At 36.5% G+C, this 18,853-nt stretch overlaps 1 long non-coding RNA gene across 1 annotated transcript; it reads left to right on the forward strand.

The window, feature by feature from the left end:
- Nucleotides 1-10,218: 10,218 nt before the first annotated feature.
- On the forward strand, nucleotides 10,219-12,410 carry LOC108859575 (uncharacterized). The gene is made up of 6 exons (XR_001950500.2): nucleotides 10,219-10,429; nucleotides 10,548-10,637; nucleotides 10,886-10,975; nucleotides 11,097-11,157; nucleotides 11,375-12,034; nucleotides 12,133-12,410. It is a non-coding gene; the product is annotated as an uncharacterized LOC108859575 (long non-coding RNA).
- Nucleotides 12,411-18,853: the final 6,443 nt, after the last annotated feature.

Consider the following 18,853-nt stretch of genomic DNA (forward strand, 5'->3'; position numbering starts at 1 on the left):
AACTATTTGACAAGTGGTTTAGATTTTAAAACTAACATAACATAACAGCAGTTTTATGTAACAAAAAATCAGATTTACTTCAAGAAAATAAAACAGTATTATTCTAGTATTTCATATTCTATGCCATGATGACAATAAAAAAATTCTGATACGATTGAAAGTATCATATTATAATTAACTTTTGTGATTTAATTAATTACTGAAAAAATAAATTTCAACTGTTTGTGAATTGTACATCTTTTCTTGAAATCTACATTAATTTTTTTTAAACGCGAGTGCTGATATTTAGATAGATGATAACAACATTGAACACATTAAGTCTTCCTAACAATATATCTAAATTAATAATAAAGATCAAAAGTAAATATATAACAAACATATGCATATGCATTCCGCAGATTGATTAAAATTACTAACTTTATTTTATCTTTTTGATATGTTTTTAAGGGATTGGAAATGAAGAGTAAATGCGAAACTGGTGAATGTGTGGTAAATGGTTTGTGGTCTGCTCATACGGATTACACTGATCCACACGACAATACGCCAGGTCATCAGGGTACTTCACCACCAGCCGGTTAAATCAACATTGATACTAATGCGACTCTGCCAAACTATTGAAAAGTCAATTTACTTCTAATCTTATAATATGTCCCGTGTTATATAATGAATTAAAATTAATAAAGATCATGATATTTTGTGTCTAAAAAATCATGATATTCATTTCTCGGAAGTCAGAAGTAATACTAATTCATGCATAAAAAACAACAATTAATGTATAACATACATAATGCTTATAAGGATGGTACAATATGATTTCAAATATTCAATCTTAAATATCAAAACTATACTAAAAGCCCGATATAAGAGCATATGAGCGTGTCCACGTCCTCAAAAAAAATTAGCCAATTAGAGATCTTTAATTAGCCATGTCATTTAGGTCAAAACACTGAAACGATATTGACTTCAATTGTATTAAAAAAAACTCCATCGATTGCTTTTCCTTTCTTCAACCAAAACGCTTTGCCTCGACAATCAATCTCCGATTTCCCTCCTCTCTTACTAGCAGCTGATGCGGCCTTTCAAATCTCCAATAACCCTCAAACCACCACCTAAAACCACATAATAATCACATAATAATCACATGTTAATTATGTATGGCACGTTATAATATCCATTGTATGGATGGACCATAACCAAATACTTAACCAAGTATTAGACAAGCCCAACAAGTACAAGAGGAAGTCCAAGGAGGTTTACGTCTGGTTTACATCGGTCTGTCTACATTCCGGTTCGAGATTAGAAGACTCAGTCAACATCGTCATCATCACCTTGACCAAGTCTTCATGTATGACATCAATGTAGTCAATAGTAATTAATGTGTAAATTTTTATTCCTTGTAAAGTACTTGTAAACCCTTGTATCAAACCATGATGAGGCCATCCAAGTAGAGGTTCCCATAATTAGGCGCGGTCCGACCACTAGGAGTGGAACCAGGGCGATAAGGGAAGGGTTCTCCAAGGCTGTCCAACAGATCCTAGATCAAGATGGACAAACCGGCCAGAACCAGCTACTGATTGAAGAGATGATCCAATTGAAGATACAAGACCAAGCCGGTTCAATTGAAGTTCAAGACTCAGCCGGTCCAATCCAATTCAGATCACTCGGCCAGAACCAAGCCGGTTTCATCATCTCCACATTCAACCTTGGTTCAGAATCAATCTCCAATCCAACCGACCACATTGCTTCCGGTTCAGAGATATAGCCAACCACCAAAGTAAGTAGTATGTGTTGTACTCTTTTTCCTTCATCGGGTTTTGTCCCACTGGGTTTTCCCGATAAGGTTTTAATGAGGCAACATGCAAGCATACTATGAGCTTTGGTTTAGGCATCTCAATCAGCAACCGGTTTACTGTTTTAATTTTAATTTTATTTTGGTTAAGACTTTGGGCAATTGTCAGCCTTTTATCTTTTGTGAAAGTTGGCCCTTTGTCTAGGCCTTTTAAGACTTTGTTGAGTCCACAAAGGGATGGCTTTATAACCCCTTGTGGCTGACGAAATTTGGCACTTTTAGTCTTGAATAAAATTTGTTTTGCCTTTGCAAAGAAAACCCTAAGTCTTTCTAGTGTGAGAAGCAAGAGAGAGCAGCCTGAATCTTATCAAGCTCCAACCATCAAGCTTGTGGCGATTCTTCATCCCATCAATCCCCCCAACGATTTGCCTTGAGAGTGATACACATCCAGCAAGGCCAATCCCATCTTCTACTCATCATCCATCCACTGATCTGTTGAGAGAGACACACATCCAGCAACAGATTCCATCACCATCTCTATCCTTTTTATTTCTCTTGTTTTTATTTCTGTTTGCATCTTTTGTTTGATTCATTTTTATAAATCTAAAATCCATAAAAATCATCTCTGTTTCTGTTCTTGTTTTATTTTCATAGTTTTGCTTCTGTTCTTCATTTTTATAAATCCATAAAACTCATAAAAAGTTTCTTTTGTTTCAGGTACAGTTTTGGCCGATTTGATCCAAGCATCAAGTTCTTTCAAAACCAGTACCAAAATCGACCAGAATCATATTCTCCAAGCCACTAGTTTGCAGCCTGGTTCCCAGCCTGTAACATTTGGTATCAGAGCTAAAGGCTCCAAAAGATTTGGTTATTTCTATCCTTTAGTTCATTTTGTTGTCTGTTTTGCATTTGCATCTTTAAAAAAAAAAAAAATTGTTCTTGCTGTTCTTGCTTGTTCTTGCTGTTCATCATAGTGTTCATCATAGGCTTGCTAGATCATTTCGTGGGTTGCATCATTTAGTTAACCTGTTTGTGCATCTTGGTCGATTTTGCTTTCCATATTTTGTATTATTTGATCATTCTTGCATTTATTTGTTTGCATTTGCATTCCATATTTAGTAGATTGATTAGTTTGCATTTAATCCTGATTAGAATCTCATTTAGTTTGCATTTATTCTTGTCAATCATCATTTAATTTTGATTTGCATTTAAAGTTTGATTTTCTTTCTCTTTTTAATTTTTCGATTTTAATTCTTTCCAAAGTTAAAAAAAAAAAAAAAAGATTTCAACTTTCCTTATTAAAAGAATTTCGAAATTAATTTTCATAAATAAAAAAAAAAAGATTTGCTTTCATTCATTCATTTGCATTCAAGTTTGACATTTCTTTTCTTTTCTTTCTTAAGTCCTTTTCTTTCTTCTTTCTTTCTTTGCCAATTCCCTTTGCACTTGATCTTCTTGTCTTTCTTATTTTCCAGGAGATATGGGAGACTTGAATGGTGCAGCTGAGATCAACAACCAACTCCAAGCTTTGCAGGCTGGACAAGCTCAGCTCACGGAAGCCCTTACTGCCTTGACTGCACAAATGAATCTCATGGGTCAGGGAAACCAGAACCAACCCAATGGCCAGCAGGCTAGAAGAAGGTTCGGCCCTTATCTCAACCAGCCGCAGTCCGAGTCGGAGGAAGATGAGTCCGAGTATGAGCCGCCAGATCGTGGAGGTGCCAACCAGGCCGCTCGAGGTGGGCGGCGTGGAAGAGATGTAAGCCCTTACCAAAGGAGGGACGGAAGCCCTGACCAAAGGAGGGACCGAGACCGGAACGATGATGCGGCCTTCCAAAGAGGCAAGGACATCAAACTGAAGCCACCTACGTTCGCGGGAAAGGTGGATCCGGACGCTTACATCACATGGGAGAAACGCATGGAATATATCTTTGAGTACTACAAGTACTCTGAGGCAAAGAAGATAGCTCTAGCCGCGGCCCAGCTCACTGATAATGCTCTATCATGGTGGGATCGAGATGTTGCTAAGTCCGGTCCAGTATGGAGAGTCCAAAACTGGATTGAGATGCGAACCAAACTCCGAGCGAGGTACATTCCATCACATTATCCTAGAGATTTACTAAAACGTTTTCGTAAGTTGTCTCAGGGAACTAAGTCCGTGGAGGAGTACTTTGAAGAGTTTGAGGCTCTAAGGAATCGATTGGAAGTGGACGAGTCTGAGGCGTCCATGATGTCTCAGTTCTTGGAGGGGCTGAACGATCGGATTGCACGGAAGGTGGAGCGCCAACCGTATGAGGACTTCAATGATCTCTTGCACTATGCCGTCCAGGCTGAGGGCCATATCAAGAGGAAGAATGCGGCCACTAGCCGGAGCAAACCTGTGTGGTCTCAACCAGGTTCCAAAGGTGCTGAAAAGAACAAATCCATAGAAGTGGAGAACCGGTTCAAGAAGAACCAAGCTGACACAACTAGAGCCAGTTCATCTGACCAAGGTAAGGGTCAAGTTCAAAATCAGAGAACTCGTGATATTACTTGTTTTAAATGTCAGGGAAAAGGACACTATGCTAGAGATTGTCCGAACAAGAGAGTGATGGTCCTTAAGGCCGATGGGGAGTACGAGTCCCAAGATGAGGCCGAGTTGGAGACAGATGTGTCTGATGAGGAATTGATCGATTATGCTGAGACTGGTGAGTTACTAGTGACCAGACGATCCCTCAGTGCACTCTTTGATCCTGAAACCGTCCAAAGAGAAAACATCTTCCATACAAGATGTAGTGTGGAACAAAAGGTATGTAGCTTGATCATAGATGGTGGTTCTTGTACTAATGTGGCTGGCAAGTATCTTGTTGATAAGCTAGGTTTGATCAAGACTCCACACCCGAGACCATACCGACTCAAGTGGCTCAATGATGAGACTGAGCTCAAGATAGCCGAGCAAGTTGTTGTGTCTTTTAGTATTGGCAGGTACCATGACCAGGTGAAGTGTGATGTTGTTCCTATGCAAGCCGGCCACATACTTCTTGGCAGGCCGTGGCAATTTGACAAGGAAACCATCCACCATGGTCGGACCAATGTCTACAGCTTCTGCCATAACAACAAGAAGCACAGCTTAGCTCCCCTTAGTCCACAAGAAGTCCATGATATGCAGAAATCAATGGACCAGGCTGGAAAGGTAAGTAAAACCAACCTTTATATGTCTTCAGGCCAAGTTCTTAAATCTTTATCTCGTGAGACGCAGGTGCTACTAATGGTCTTTAAGGAAGGTTGTTTTACAGGTTTTGAGGCACAAGAGCTACCTGGCGAGATGCAAGACCTCATGGAGAAGTACAAGGACGTCTTCCCTGATGATATACCCGCCGGATTGCCCCCCATCCGCGGCATTGAACATCAGATCGACCTTGTACCAGGCGCACCACTACCCAACCGAGCCGCTTACCGTGTTAACCCTGAAGAGGCCAAGGAGTTGGAGAGGCAGGTCCAAGACCTCATGGACAAAGGCTATATCCGTGAGAGCCTAAGTCCTTGTGCGGTTCCGGTCCTATTTGTGCCTAAGAAAGACGGAACATGGCGCATGTGTGTGGACTGCCGAGCCATCAACAACATAACCATCAAATATCGGTACCCTATACCTAGATTAGATGATATGTTGGATGAACTAAGTGGTTCTACTGTGTTTTCTAAGATTGATCTCAGGAGTGGATATCACCAAGTTCGTATGAAGGAAGGTGATGAGTGGAAAACCGCCTTCAAGACGAAACAAGGTTTGTACGAGTGGCTTGTGATGCCATTTGGCCTTACCAACGCCCCCAGCACATTCATGAGGCTTATGAACGAGGTTCTAAGGCCATACATCAGTAAGTTTGTGGTTGTGTACTTTGATGATATACTGATCTATAGTCAGAGTTTATCCGACCATGTTTATCATGTAGAGCAGGTGCTGAAGGCATTGAGGCAAGAGGGACTTTATGCTAACCTAAAGAAATGTGTGTTTTGTACTGATGAATTGGTTTTCTTAGGTTTTGTTGTGAGTTCACAGGGACTGAAGGTCGATGAAGAAAAGATCAAGGCGATCCAAGACTGGCCAACTCCGACCACCATAGGCCATGTCCGCAGTTTTCATGGTCTGGCCAGCTTCTATCGACGGTTCGTCAGGGATTTCAGTACCATTGCTGCCCCAATGACGTCTGTGATCAAGAAGAATGTATCCTTTACTTGGGGTCCTGCCCAAGAAGAGTCTTTTAACAGGCTTAAATATAGTTTGACTCATGCACCAGTCCTTACTCTGCCTAACTTCGATAAAACCTTTGAGATTGAATGTGACGCATCAGGTACAGGCATAGGAGCTGTGCTTACTCAAGGAGGCCGACCAGTAGCCTTCTTCAGTGAGAAATTGAGTGGAGCTGCCCTCAATTATCCCACCTACGACAAAGAGCTTTATGCTCTAGTGAGATCTCTTGAAACTTGGCAACATTATCTTTTGTCTAAAGAGTTTGTTATTCATACAGATCATGAGACTCTTAAGCACTTGAGAGGTCAGACCACACTCAAGAAGAGGCACGCCAGATGGTTAGAGTTTGTGGAGACTTTCCCTTATGTGATTAAGTACAAGAAGGGCAAAGACAATGTGGTGGCCGATGCACTGTCCCGGAGACACACTCTTATCTCCACCATGGAAGCTAAGATCATGGGTTTTGAGTATATTAAGGACTCTTATATTACTGACCCTGACTTTCAAGAAGTTTTCAGGAAAACTACCAAGATGGCAGCCGGCCCATTTTACCAACAAGATGGCTTCTTGTTCAAGGAAAAGAAACTGTGCATTCCCCAAGGTTCCATGCGGGAATTGCTGGTTCGGGAGGCCCATGGTGGCGGCCTCATGGGACATTTTGGTAGAGATAAAACTCTAAGTGTCCTAACCGATCATTTCTTTTGGCCAAACATGAGGAGGGACGTTGAGAACTTGTGCACCAAGTGCATTGTCTGCCTTAAGACAAAATCCAGGTCACATCCTTACGGTTTATACATGCCTTTACCTATTCCTGACCACCCTTGGGTAGATCTTTCTATGGACTTTGTGCTGGGCTTGCCCAAGATAGACCACAAGGATTCCATTTTTGTTGTTGTGGACAGGTTCTCCAAGATGGCTCACTTCATTGCTTGCAACACCACCAATGATGCCACCCAAATCGCCAACCTGTTCTTCAAAGAGGTGGTTCGTCTACATGGCATGCCTAGGACCATTGTATCTGACCGAGACACCAAGTTCTTAAGCCATTTCTGGAAGACTTTATGGGGTAAACTTGGTACCAAGCTGCTGTTCTCGACCACTTGCCATCCACAGACTGATGGCCAAACCGAGGTAGTAAACCGTACACTCTCTCAGTTACTGAGAGCTACGGTCGGTAAGAACTTAAGGAACTGGTTAACTTGTCTGCCTTTTATTGAATTTGCTTATAACCATGCTAGGCACTCTACTACTGATCTTTCTCCTTTTGAAGTTGTCTATGGTTTTCAGCCTGAAACTCCTTTGGACCTTTCCACACTGCCCAGTCCTATGTACCGCAGTAGAGATGGAGCCAACAAGGCGGAGTTTGTTAAGACCTTGCACCAAAAAGTCAAGGAGAGACTAGAAGCCAAGGCGGCCAAGGTCAAGGCGCGGGTCGACCAGAAGAGAAAGGAAGTTTTGTTCGAACCAGGAGACTTGGTGTGGTTGCACATGCGGCCAGAAAGGTTTCCTGAAGCAAGGAAGTCCAAGCTATCACCTCGAGGGACTGGACCCTTCCGGGTTCTTGAAAAGATCAATGACAATGCTTATAAGCTTGATCTTCCAGGTGAGTTTAAGATTTCCCATACGTTCAATGTATCTGATTTGTCCCCTTTTCTTGCAGATGATGATGTTCTGAGGCCAGAACCTTTTCAAGAGGGAGGGAATGATGAGGCCATCCAAGTAGAGGTTCCCATAATTAGGCGCGGTCCGACCACTAGGAGTGGAACCAGGGCGATAAGGGAAGGGTTCTCCAAGGCTGTCCAACAGATCCTAGATCAAGATGGACAAACCGGCCAGAACCAGCTACTGATTGAAGAGATGATCCAATTGAAGATACAAGACCAAGCCGGTTCAATTGAAGTTCAAGACTCAGCCGGTCCAATCCAATTCAGATCACTCGGCCAGAACCAAGCCGGTTTCATCATCTCCACATTCAACCTTGGTTCAGAATCAATCTCCAATCCAACCGACCACATTGCTTCCGGTTCAGAGATATAGCCAACCACCAAAGTAAGTAGTATGTGTTGTACTCTTTTTCCTTCATCGGGTTTTGTCCCACTGGGTTTTCCCGATAAGGTTTTAATGAGGCAACATGCAAGCATACTATGAGCTTTGGTTTAGGCATCTCAATCAGCAACCGGTTTACTGTTTTAATTTTAATTTTATTTTGGTTAAGACTTTGGGCAATTGTCAGCCTTTTATCTTTTGTGAAAGTTGGCCCTTTGTCTAGGCCTTTTAAGACTTTGTTGAGTCCACAAAGGGATGGCTTTATAACCCCTTGTGGCTGACGAAATTTGGCACTTTTAGTCTTGAATAAAATTTGTTTTGCCTTTGCAAAGAAAACCCTAAGTCTTTCTAGTGTGAGAAGCAAGAGAGAGCAGCCTGAATCTTATCAAGCTCCAACCATCAAGCTTGTGGCGATTCTTCATCCCATCAATCCCCCCAACGATTTGCCTTGAGAGTGATACACATCCAGCAAGGCCAATCCTATCTTCTACTCATCATCCATCCACTGATCTGTTGAGAGAGACACACATCCAGCAACAGATTCCATCACCATCTCTATCCTTTTTATTTCTCTTGTTTTTATTTCTGTTTGCATCTTTTGTTTGATTCATTTTTATAAATCTAAAATCCATAAAAATCATCTCTGTTTCTGTTCTTGTTTTATTTTCATAGTTTTGCTTCTGTTCTTCATTTTTATAAATCCATAAAACTCATAAAAAGTTTCTTTTGTTTCAGGTACAGTTTTGGCCGATTTGATCCAAGCATCAAGTTCTTTCAAAACCAGTACCAAAATCGACCAGAATCATATTCTCCAAGCCACTAGTTTGCAGCCTGGTTCCCAGCCTGTAACAAACCACTATATATTGTGGTGTTGGCTAATGAGAAAAGACACGACATTCCTTACAATTCACTCTCCACATTTCACACAGATTATAACACTCCCCTCCTACAAACAAAAAAACAATGGCGAAGCCAAGCTTGTTTTTAGTAGCAATAATTTTGAACTTCATGGTTAATTCATCTCTTGCACGACCAGACCCAACTCTTGACGCACAGGTTTTTCTTAAATCATCTTCTTTTACATTGTAATTATTCTTAGTTTCAAAAAATATAAAAAATTATTCTAAGTTTCAACTATTTGACAAGTGGTTTAGATTTTAAAACTAACATAACATAACAACAGTTTTATGTAACAAAAAATCAGATTTATTTCAAGAAAATAAAACAGTATTATTCTAGTATTTCATATTCTATGCCATGATGACAATAAAAAAATTCTGATACGATTGAAAGTATCATATTATAATTAACTTTTGTGATTTAATTAATTACTGAAAAAATAAATTTCAACTGTTTGTGAATTGTACATCTTTTCTTGAAATCTACATTATTTTTTTTTAAACGCGAGTACTGATATTTAGATAGATGATAACAACATTGAACACATTAAGTCTTCCTAACAATATATCTAAATTAATAATACAGATCAAAAGTAAATATATAACAAACATATGCATATGCATTCTGCAGATTGATTAAAATTACTAACTTTATTTTATCTTTTTGATATGTTTTTAAGGGATTGGAAATGAAGAGTAAATGCGAAACTGGTGAATGTGTGGTAAATGGTTTGTGGTCTGCTCATACGGATTACACTGATCCACACGACAATACGCCAGATCATCAGGGTACTTCACCACCAGCCGGTTAAATCAACATTGATACTAATGCGACTCTGCCAAACTATTGAAAAGTCAATTTACTTCTAATCTTATAATATGTCCCATGTTATATAATGAATTAAAATTAATAAAGATCATGATATTTTGTGTCTAAAAATCATGATATTCATTTCTCGGAAGTCAGAAGTAATACTAAATTCATGCATAAAAACAACAATTAATTAATGTATAACATACCTAATGCTTATAAGGATGGTACAATATGATTTCAAATATTCAATCTTAAATATATCACAACTATACTAAAAGCCCGATATAAGAGCATATGAGCGTGTCCACGTCCTCAAAAAAAAATAGCCAATTAGAGATCTTTAATTAGCCATGTCATTTAGGTCAAAACACTGAAACGATATTGACTTCAAAATTGTATTAAAAAAAACTCCATCGATTGCTTTTCCTTTCTTCAACCAAAACGCTTTGCCTCGACAATCAATCTCCGATTTCCCTCCTCTCTTACTAGCAGCTGATGCGGCCTTTCAAATCTCCAATAACCCTCAAACCACCACCTAAAACCATAAGTGGCTTCAAAAACCAGGCCATACTTACTGATTTCTCTACAATGTTCCATCTCTTCTCTCCTTATACATCTCCATAAACGAATTTGACTATCTCCTTTCTCCACTGGTTCGTTTTTCATCGGTTCTCACTTTTGTGTCTTATATTTTTTTAGGATATGGTGCTTCAGTGTTTTGTATATCTAATGAAGTTTTCTTCTCGCTCTCTGTGAAATTGTGTTGTGCAGATGGCCCTTAGGCCGAGCTTAGTGGAAGGAAACGGGCACTCAGGTTCCACCAGTCTCTGGCTCTGAATTACTCTTGGCACCTTCTCTTTGGTATGTTTCTCTTTTTGGTTATGAATGATTGGTTTTAATTAATGTTAACGTTACGTTCTCTAGATAAATTAGATCATTGATTGACTTGGATTCTGAAGATGACTTCTTACAAATGGATTCAGAAACTAGAAATAGCATGTGCTATACATCTCTCCACTATTGTCTTTTTGCTGTGATTCTTTTTCCACTTTTGATTTTTCCGATTCTTTGATTAACTGCGTCTTGCTAATGATTTTTTTTGCTCGCAGCCATGCCTTCTTCCTACACCTGAAGGGACCCCGTGTGCCAATTATGCCAGATTTTTGAGCCAGATCTTACAAGGGCTGACTCACTTGGAGGTTGTTTTTTAGTTTTTTGCTTTCTGTTAAGTTTTATATGCGACTCAAAGTAGATCTCCTACTATGTTTTTATTTCCTTTTTCTCTTACTAGCTTAGTTTGGGTATTTTGTTGTTTATTAGTGTATAAGGACCGTCTGCTCAAGAGACTAAAAATTAGCTGGGATCTGGTCCTCTGCTCAGGGTTAGTCTGCTGATTTTTTTTTCTTTTTTTTTGACTGAAGTTGTCTCCTGATTGTTCATCCTTATAAATACATATTTGATTATCTTTCTCTCTTCACCTCTCTCATATAACTAAAGAAAGCTCTTTTTTCATCAGACCTTATTGCTTCTTCTTCTTCTTCTTCTTCCTTGATCACAGTCTTAAAGTTTTGATTTTTTTTTTTGCTTCATTTTAACAGAGAAGGCAGTATATAGATCACCATGGAACCGGATTCGTAATCACCACGAGTTACGCCGGACCAGGATCCAGTGCCGCTGCCAACAGAAGTTCTTGGACATCCCTAAGTCTCTTACTCTTAGGTGGTTTGAAGGTGAAGAACGTTGTTACTGGTGATGTTTCGGATTTGAAAGTGTCTGCGTTGTTCTTTGCTATTGGTCATGAGCCGGCAACGAAGTTCTTAGATGGGCAGCTTGAGTTTGATGCGGATGGGTATGTGGTGACCAGGCCTGGTACCACTAAGACGAGCGTGGTTGGTGTGTTCGCTGCTAGAGATGTGCAAGACAAAAAGTATAGGCAGGCCATTACAGCTGCAGGAACTGGTTTGTTTTTCCACATCTCTATTTACGTTTTTGTTTTAGCTTTTTGGAAGTCATTAGCTTTTATTGATGGAACCCTTTCATTTGTTCAATGTGTTCTGCGTTGTTTACCATTTCATTGTGAGACCATTTTAAGTGGTTTCAGGAGTCTTTGTTGAAATGAACAATTTTATTAAAAAATGTTTGATTGCTCTGTTAAAATTGAGCTGCATTTTTGAAAGTCATTAGCTTTTTATGGTGGAACCCGTTCATGTTCTCAAAGTGTGGTTTCGTATATCGTCTGTTGGCAGACACAAATCAAGGTGGAGTGGATGAGTCTCAATTTTGTTATTTCTTCCCTTTTTTAAGTGTACTCCTTTGAACATTAATTTAAAATACTTTGACATATCCCACGTTGCAGTTCAATACGACTATAATTTGGTGGAGTTCAATACGACTATAGAGAAAAAATCTCGGGAGCTACTACTAGGGCATATTTGTTGGAGAGTGTGTGTTTGTCAAGTTCGTAAAGAAACTTTGTGCTGCACTTGAAAAAGTTAGGCCTGATTTCTTTTATGGTGGTGATGATATAATGATCATGCAAGCTTATTTTGTAGATTATGTGAGAAAAAAATTTAGTTACATATCATGTATTAGCATGTGACATCCAAAGACAACTATAATATAGATTTTGCACCACAGTACAAATTTGCTTTACTTTGTAAATAATTATTTAGATCACCAACCAATTCTAAAAAATAACAGTACTGTGCAAATACAATTATGATCATTATTTGAAATTAGTTAATTAATAATATATTTGCAAACACACCAACATAGAAGTACGCGGAGGAAATAAAGATTTTAAAGGAATATTTGCTTTAGAATATAAGCTGTAAATTTGTATTAAAAAAAGTTACTGTAGCTGTACAATCTATTGATGTAGATTTATATCAATAACTTTCAAAACACTAAATATAAATTTTAGAGAAAATGATTTTCATAGCCAATCTATTTTCAGTTTAAATTTTGAATTGTACCTTTAAATTATTTTCTTAGAGCATGATTGGTAAATTAAATTAGTTGTGAAAAAGTGTGGAAAGCATTCAGAGTATTTACCGATCACCTTCGAAATATTTTTCTCAACATAAATTTCAAAAAATATTCAATAAGCAATTATCTCTTTACCTTTTATCAAGGTATTTACAAAAGAAAATATTTATTGTTTCCAATATTTTTGAATTTGGAAGAAAAATTTCAGCAACCCCATTTTATTTTTCATGTATACTTCTAGAAAGTTTAGTTTTCTTGGTAAGAACTTAATATTTTAGCCACTAATTATACAATACAAATCAACTAATTATACAATGCAAATCAGAAAGATATAATAAATAAAGTAGTTATTAAATAAAAAAATTAAAGTGATTGAGATTTTAACTGTGATAATATATAATATATCTTATAATTTTTTTGCATTCTAATAATTAAACTTTATTTTATTAATTTATATTTAACATAGTTTCCAGTATATACTATATCTTTATATATACTAACATACAAATAAATTAAAATTAATGAAAATAAACCCGGGCATAGCCCGGGAAAAGTTCTAGTTATCTTAAAATTTAAGAAACAAGAGCTGAACTAGGCCCAAAATCAAGAGTATCGGCTCTATTCGTAAACACTGGTTTCTGAATTCTTTGCATTGGTTGACTATGTTCTGCTTCTTGAGTATTGTGTTCTGTGCTGCCACAAACCCAAAATTAGACTTGTCAATTTTTACGTAAGGCATTACAATACCATTGCTAAAACTCTGTCGCGTTCCCACTCTGATATGCACATGTCTTGGTAATCTGCTTTAGAGTATGCATGAGTTATGCCGTTATTGCTTCTGATGCGCCAATATGCATGCGCCAAGTTAATGTTCTTCCGCAGATTGTTGTTTTACAAGGATACTAGGTGATAACCCGCATGCGAGATGAGGAGACTTAAAGAAATTATAATTTTGAATCTATAAATATTAAAAAGATAAAAGTCATAAATACAAATATTACATGTTATATAATAAGAGATTCAACGAAATTATGTATGTCTAAATACAAAAAAATATGCAGCAAAGATAAAACGAAACATATGGGTTGATTGGTAAGAGATGTAAGCCTGTAACTTTATGTCTTTTTTGCTTTAAAAATTAGGCTGTAAGTTATTTTGGCTTTGATTTTGTAGATTTATTTTCAAGGACAATTGAAAACACTAAATAAAAGCTGTAGAAAAATTGAGTTCTAAATCTAATATGGTGTTGATTGGTAATGGTTGTAGGGTGTAGCTTTATGTTTTTTGCTTTAGAAATTAGGCTCTAAGTTTTTTTTTTTGGCTTTAAATTTTTGTTGTATATTTATTTTCAAAGACAATTGAAAACACTATATAAAAGTTGTAGAAAAATTGATTTCTAAAGCTAATATATTTCTTCTTTTTTGCTGAAGATTCATTTTTAGATCTAAAGCATAATTGATTTACAAAAATAGCTTTAGAGAGAAAATTGCTTTCTACAGCATTTACAGCCTTTGTCAATCAACTCTATAGACAATAAAATTATTGCTTTCATAAAATAAATTATGAATATAAGACAAAACAAAACATAGGCAATAGAATAATAAAATATGAAAGAAACAAAATATAAGGAAACAAAATAAATAAAAAAACTGAGAAAATGTATGTAAATAAATTAATATTCCATAACTTTCGTTTCAATGCATAACTAAAACTTGCCTTAACACTCGAATGATAATAAATCAACCAGATCAAATTTGGATCCATAATCTAACTTTCCTTTTGTACGACTCTGATTGACGAAAATTATTTGATGATTTTTATAAAAAACATAAATAAAGATTATGAATGGACTCAAAAATTGATTCCAACATTTTGGATATGCCTTGAGTTAAACATTTTATTCACATTTTGAAATATTAGGAAACCAAGATTGCAAATTGATTCCCAAAATCAATCAATCAATAAAAAAAATAATGGCATGCCTAGGACATTTGTGGGTGGAATATGGCTGACCGCTAATTCATATACGCCATAGCTATACAATTATTAGCATCACATAATTAAAATATAATTTTGTGAAAATCACCATATTCATTTGAGATTTTTCAACACAGTGATGTACTTAGATAACCAGTTTCGTTTTCTAATAATTAAATTTTTGATATTGATATAGATTGATTTACATATGTGAGGTTGATATATAAAGTCATGGCGCAAATGAGTATTGTGATAATGAAATAGAAGGTTGGTACAAAACTTTTGATATTAGATAACCGGTTTTGTTCTCTAATAATTAAATTAATTTCATTATCTAATAATTAGGAAGCATATAATATATTATATTAAGCTACAATTTAAAGAACAATAGTAGTATATGTAATTAGTATAATAAGAATAAAACTTTAGTCATAGAGTACGAGAATGATTATGGTGTTATCACCTAAAAATGTCAATTTAATTAATAACACATGAGGTTAAAGTTAGTTTATCAAAATACTCTTAAAATAATAATAAGGGAATATCGGAAATGATTTTCTATACACTAAAAATGTAAGTTTTTCTACGCAGATTTTTTTTTTGTCAGCATAAAACAAATTGGTTTGTTTATCTTCTTCATTGCCTTCTCTAAACACATGAACATGTGGATGGGCACACATTGGATTACTCGGATCCGTGCGCCGGCTCTGAGCATGTGTTCAGGGTGGATCTTTCATTTCTCTAGCAGTTTTGTTTACAAAAGTAGTCTTATGTTGTCAGAAGCATACAGATTAGGGTCCTAATTTTAAATTTACAATATTATAACTATAATTTGGAAAAGACTTTAATTTCAGCAGAAGGCCCATCATTTATTTGGGCCGGGTCGGAGGAGTCTGATCATTCGTACGTACTGAACGAGAAATTAATATATGTTTGAACAAAGACTTTTATCGGTCAATGGAATCACATTTACAGGTCCGATAATGAAACTAATTCTGATTCTATTATAAAATTGCTCACATCGTAATTTTTCAGCTCACAAAAAATCTATCTATCTTATTAAAACAGAAACATTATGTTGGACCTAACATTTATTTTGTAAGTTTTTAAATTAAATACACATTTATACTTTATAGTTAAACCTATATTAAATCCCTAATGTTCATTTCTTTATACTAATATCCATGTTTCCAAACAATATACTTATTTCTTTATACTACTATCAATGTTTCCAAACAATATATTTTATATACTACTATCAATGTTTCCAAACAATACAATAATTAATCTTAGTTATTTTATATCCATCATTTTCTCTTTAAAATTTTGTAGAAACGTCATAATTTCATAAATTACAAAATAATGAACTTTAAAATTTGGATTATAAGATTACAAATTATGAAAATATCACAATTTCAATCAAATTAGATTACATATCGGTCATCCATCAGTTCAATCGGTTAGTCTCGGGTTTTAATGACTTTTTAATATGAATATTTTAAAAAACTAAATTGAATTGTTAGATCTCCGGATTAACCGGTATAATCACAATCGGGTTGAATTTAAAAACACTGATTTAAATACAAAAATATTTTAAATACACACTCTTTAAAAGTTAACAAAATATTTGTTAAATTATTAGTGAAATTTTTCATCGTAAAATATTCTGCGCTTCTAAAGCGCGGATCAAGATCTAGTTAGCAATTAAAAGATTGATTCAACATTTCATATGAGGATTGTTGGTTCATCTTTTTTTTTTCCTCGTATAATGATTTTGTTATTTTTTTTTCCGTCTATTATATTAATTTTAAAGGTCAAAGCCCATGAAAAAACTCAGCCCGAACCATTACAGAAAGGCCACCGAGGCCCAAATACAACCAACAGAAGCCCAAACAAAAAGGGCAAACTAAAAAACGGGCCACAAGCCCAACTGAAGAGCACGCGGCGTCATCCAAGCCACGCGTCCAGATCCCTTCCGCAGACCGTCCACGTGCTAACACCACCGGTTACACGAGCCACGCGTCAGCCATCCACTGCGTCATCAACCAAAGGCCGAGATTTTCGTCGGAGAAAACGGAACGACTGATATTCCGCCAGATTTCGCCGTCGAAAAATCACCGCACCCACTGAATCGCCTAAAAAATCCACTGTAGAGCTTCCTCGAGACTGTCCCGAGATCTTATCCGGTTTAGACAAAATCACCGCTGGCGATCAACACCTCCACACCCACATCTTCCTGTCGGAGAGCGTGTCGGCCTCCCGAGATCTTAACCAAACAGCGAAAACACCAAAAATTCGATCCCATAAAACTAAAAAGGAAGCGGTACCAAAGTCGTACCCTTCCGAACAGTGAGAAAACCAGAGCCGGCAAGGACGGTGCAGAAGAAGCTACTACCTTCCGGAGTCAGAGCCGGCGGAGCCGCTGCTGAAGAAGCCGCTACTCCCCAGAGACGAGGCCGGACGGTCCCCTAATAAGAGGCACCGCCGAAGACTAGATCTAAAAACCGAAGAGAAAATTGGGAGGAAAAGCACTCCCGCTATACATGCAAAACGGAAAAAAATACAGAAAAAGAGAAGCCGGACCGGCAGTGGCTAACGGAACCCAGGATTGTTGGTTCATCTAAGCAAAGCAACCGACATAGGATAAAAGAAAAAAGAAAAATGACACGACAAAAGCAGTGATACCTAGCCCAGGTTCTTGTGTGCCCTACAAGATGAGTCACTTTGTCTCATGGCATGCAACGTGTAATTATAAATCATTGAAGCAAGTCCCTACTGGCTAATTTGGCCGACGTACCTATGGACCAATAACTACACTTCTTATGCTTCCAGAAACTTCTTCACAAACTCTTGGCTTACATTTCGTCAGAAAACTAGCGGTACATATTACGCCACGTATAGGGCCACCACACGTGATTTATCCTACGTGGCTACTCTCGGTTTCCAAATAATGATACGTTTCCGCGTTTTTTGGAATATTTCTAGACAACCCCAAACTTATTACTACTTTCGTAATTCGCACCTGTTATTTCATCCACGTATAGACTCTCCATTTCCTTCCTTGCTCATTATTCGTCGGTATAACCAGGGTCGTGGCTAAAAACACTTTCTAAAGGAAAACCTATATAGAGAAACATAAAAGAAACGTTTTTGTAAATTTGTGTTTGAAGTATAAGTTTTTGTCCACATACTCAAAAAGAGATATTTACTTGGCTTACATATTTCCAAAATAAATATTCCAAATGAGAATATTTACTTGGCTCACATATTTCTCAAGATATTCCAAATGTTTCACCACCAAAATCCAACAGCTTTGTAAAAATTCTCAATAATTTCACAGCAGTTAATTCAAAAGGTCACATTTGTCTATCTTAATTTTTTTTGTGATTTTGTAAAAAGATGTTCACGAAACCACAGATAACTTTTAGTTAAGATAAAAAATTGTTACCTTTTGAACTAATTGTTACTCATGAACAAAAGTAATCACCATGTCTGATCTTATGATTATGTTGCGTTAACCTCTAATCTCTTTTGTTGGTTGGTAACTTAAAATTTCAAGGTTTTAATATATTTAGAACATGATTTATTTTCCAAATCATTTGCCTATATAGATGATAATATATATTTTTCTCAAATTTTTATTGTATATATGATATAGTGTTACATCTTTTGGTTTTCAGTCTAACGAATGGAACATAACAATCCATGTTCAATCAAAATGATTAGTCATATATGATATGCTACTGCTAATGAAAACAAAATTTAGGCTAATCAGTAAATAGCTTTATCTCCTTCTGTTTCTTAAAAAAATACAAAAAATGTTATTTCAAAATACCAATGCAAATTATATTTATTCTTAACTTAATACTAATTATAAACTGCATTGATTTTATAAATAATTTTATATATCTCAAATATAATTGGTCAAATATGTGTAATTTATATAAATACATTTATGTTATTTTTTTATTTGTGTAAAAATTGTAAAAATGATACTTAAACGAAACACGAGTATATAAATACGAGATGATAGCCAATAAACCCATTTACATGTATAGTTTGATTTGTTTCTAGGTGAATATATATATCATTATCAGCTATATTTGATAAAG

Source organism: Raphanus sativus, chromosome 5 (genome assembly GCF_000801105.2).
Source record: "Raphanus sativus cultivar WK10039 chromosome 5, ASM80110v3, whole genome shotgun sequence".
Classification (NCBI taxonomy): Eukaryota; Viridiplantae; Streptophyta; class Magnoliopsida; order Brassicales; family Brassicaceae; genus Raphanus; species Raphanus sativus.